Source organism: Alligator sinensis, unplaced genomic scaffold, assembly GCF_000455745.1.
Source record: "Alligator sinensis unplaced genomic scaffold, ASM45574v1 scaffold1375_1, whole genome shotgun sequence".
Classification (NCBI taxonomy): domain Eukaryota; kingdom Metazoa; phylum Chordata; order Crocodylia; family Alligatoridae; genus Alligator; species Alligator sinensis.
In genome coordinates this window covers 169736-173636 of record NW_005843206.1, presented here as the reverse complement: position 1 = coordinate 173636, position 3901 = coordinate 169736, and positions in this window count along the sequence as shown.

The following is a 3901-nucleotide window of genomic DNA, read 5'->3' as shown; positions in this document are numbered from 1 at the left end:
GGAATGCCTGAAAAGCACTCTTGTGATGCATGAACAAGGGCCCTCTGGGTGAGTGCCGACAGAAGTGCATGCTGTCTGAAGATCACCCTGGGAGGCCTGTAACATTTGTACAATACGCTATTGATTGGTTTTTCCACCTGGAAAACATAACTGGTAGAGCTGTCTCAGATCTGTTGAATGTCTGGAGGCACCCTAAAGTAAACTTTCAAACTCTTTCCTGAATTTGAATGCTTCCCACTTCACTCCTTCCTTTCCTTCCATTTATTCACAATACCATCAGTTTACATCCACAAATTCAGTTAGACCCTGTTTTGCTTCATGTTGCAAATAGCATATTTTCATATCAGTTATGTGATATTTCATCTCAGTTTTTCAGTTCTCATAGAATCAATAATATTTTTTTTCTACTCAGAAATAGATGCTTAAAACTCAAGCCTGAACTGAACAACAAATTTCATATTTGAAAGGAATCTTCCTTCCTTTGGTTTTTCAAGCTTTGCTTATTTTTTAATAGTAGTTTCAAGTCCCCCTAAGAAGGGGATTTTACACAACGCTCTACTTAGGGGACTGCTTGGTTTGCGGTTCTGAGAGAGAATAATTCTCTGTTTCCCTATATTACAAATAGTGCATTTTAGAAATCTGTCCTATTCCAAAAAGAGAATTCCACTCATTCATTTGCAATGACAGATTTACAATTTCCATACACAGGACTAAGTGCTGTTCAGACTCTGCAGAACTGTATCTAAACTGTGGCAAAATGTAAGCCATAATTTTATTGCATGTAAAAAAGAGGAATGACTGACTTTTAATATGTTAAAGGAGCTACTACATGAGTAGGAACAGTTTAACAAATAATAAGAGAATATTGATAATACTACTTTAAGTCTAACACCATGTGTCCATCATTTAAAAAAAAAAATGTAAACAATCAATTGAGGTATATTGTATTTAATCTATTAGCATGCAAATATTGGACCATTTCGATTTCAATATAAAAAAAATTCTTATACTTTCAGGATATTTGATGAGGAACAATTTCTAGTGAGAGGGAACCTTAAAGAGTGCAGCCTAGTAGAACAGAGGAAAAGGTGATAGACACTAAAGAATGTGATTCATCATAACGTAATAATTGGTATGGCATTATTCCGGGGTCATGGAACTACAGGGAAAATAGACACTGAATCCCATGGAAAGTATTGAAGCTTGTTGAAGGAAAGGAAAGGAGAAAGGTGAAAGAAGTCTATGCATTTTTTTAAACTGTGTTCCAATAGAGAAAAACAACCTACCACTACCCACACAATGATTAAGAGGAAAAAGTATCTGAATTTTAAAAAGCATTTAATCTTGAATTGTATCATTCAGACATATTGCATAGCCCTTTCTAAGCTTTTGGAAAAACAGAAAAGCAGCCTGCAACTCTGCAAATGAAGTTAGTTTGAAAAATGGAATCTTTTTACTAAACGGATACAGAAGTTATTGGGTCTTAGTATCAAAAACTACCAGATGAGCCTCCATATAGAGCATGTACTTTGTAAACTGATCTTGTTCTTCAGCCTATTAAATCATCCCCCATTGTAAACCTATATCCAAGAATCCTTCACCGAATGTCATGTTCTTACTTTCACCTTGCTAAAGCATGATTTTATAAAACAATTTTCTCAGTGTAAAGCTTCTAAAATCAATTAAAGCAGCAAGAATTTTAAAACCAGTCAACTATGTGAGAGGAAATGGACAAAGGTCAAGACAGAAGGTGAAATGTATCATTCTAATGAAAATTTCAGGGAGTCTCAGTTCATAAAAACAGTAAAAATCCATGCCAAACAAAATCATGAGCTTTTCACCTTAGCTTGGACAGGAGCCAGCAACAAAGGAGACACTGACCTGGATTTAGCATTGCTTGTGCAAGAAAAACTTGATTTTCTTTCTTCTAGTTCTTTTAAATGTAACACTTTTATTTTTGGCCCTGACAAACAAAAAGTAAAGCAAAAATATGTTCTTACTACAATCTGTTATTATAAAGAAATCCCTATATTAAAAAACAAAACACTGAAGGTCTCATTTAAATTCACAAAAATCAATGGCTGATTAATATTTTAAAATGTGCTCTTGGGCTTTATTGGGATACAGACAAAGAATTAATATATGCTAAGCCTGATACAAAGCTAACACATTAGTAAAACTGCATTGGGTAGACTGCTACATGGTGTTAAGCACTTACATGATGAGTGCCCCACTGATGTCAATAGTGAGTAGAAATATATTAATGTAGGGTTCATCCAGATAAGCCTGCACGTGCCTCTTGGCACATCTCAAAGCAGTTTGAGAAACAGCAAGATGCACACCAGGAACAAAAAAATGTTCCCCTCTCTGCATATTTGCAGTGTGGGCTCAAAATTTGGTACCTGAAAATCCAGGAGGGACCCACCCCTCCTGAGCAGCCTCCCCATATGGTCCCCCCACACCCACAGTCCCCCCACAATCCACCCACATGCCCAAGCCATCCCCACAAACCCCTCTCCCATGTACCTGGCCCTGTGGGTCAGGAGTGAGGGTCTGTAGGTTGAGAGTAAGGGGCAATGGCAGGGGCAGGGCACTGGCATATCAGTGCTGCTCAGCACTACACATCCTAGTGAGTGAAGGGGTAAGTGGAGAGCTCCCACAGATGCTGCCAGCACTGCCAGTGCTGGGGGCAGGGGAACACTGGCCAGGGGTCAGCGCCCACCTGCAGATGCCTCCAGCAGTGTTGGCCACAGCCAGCAGTGATAGCTGACCACCCACAGATGCTGCCAGCGGTGTCAGCAGCAGGGGGTGGGGGGTGGCGAGCATCTGTGTAAGGTGGCTGCCATGCTCAGGGGGTGCACGTACACCCTTGTGCACCTCCTACACATTGCCAATGGTGAGACATGTGGTGAGCTCTGGGCAGAGGAGCCTGTCCTGGGCCAGCACTGGTGACCCAGCTGGAGGGCAGATGAGGTGGCTGACCTGTTGGCCATTTGAGGCCAAGAGGGCACAATTGGAAAATTCAGAGTGGGCCGCCTCAAAGAGCACATCTTCTGGGCAATACCTGCCCAGATGGCAGAGAGAAGGCACCCTATCCAGGTCTGGCAGGGGCACAGCCATGGGGCAGCAGGTCTGCTTCAGCAATCCAGCTGGCACAACGGGTAGTGTCCTCATATACGAAATGGCTGGGCCTCAAAAGCTCCTGAGGACAAGTAGCCCTGAACTACTCACCAGGGCAGATTTTTATACTGCTGGTGCCAGCACAGGCACTATCCCCAAGCTCTAGCTTTCCCTGACTGCAGATGAGGAGCTGGACAGGGTTATTTTGCCCCAAGTGGCACAACTTGTCCCACACCAAAGTGCATGTCTGAGCATGTGCGCTGAGGCAAAAATCCCCAGCTCAAGTTTGTGCCGCTCCTATTTGAGCTACTTCAAGCGCATATTGCCTGCATGTGTGGACGCGCCCATAAAGTCAAAGCTGATTAAAGTGTCTTATTGTAATTAGCTATCTTTCTTGTCCATACTTTCTTAGATTATTGGAAACTGGAATAATAATACAAATACTTCTATTTTTTTTTTAAAACAACCAGAAATCTCCTAAAAAAAAAAAAAAAAAAAAAAAAAAAAAAAAAGAAAAGAAACATGCAGCTCTGAGACCTCTCATATACCCAGGGCACATCTACATGGAATGCTACACTGCTGTAGCAACGAGTTGTGGTGACATAGGATCAGCAGGCACAACCCGTGATGCCGACACTACTGAGCAGCAGCGAGCTACTGTGAACCAGCTTGTTGCTACTGTGCAGTAGCATTGGAAACATCCCACGTGGCACCAGGACTGTGTATTAACAGCAGTTACTGCACAGTCATTTAGTACTTGCTTAAACACTAAAGGCATTTG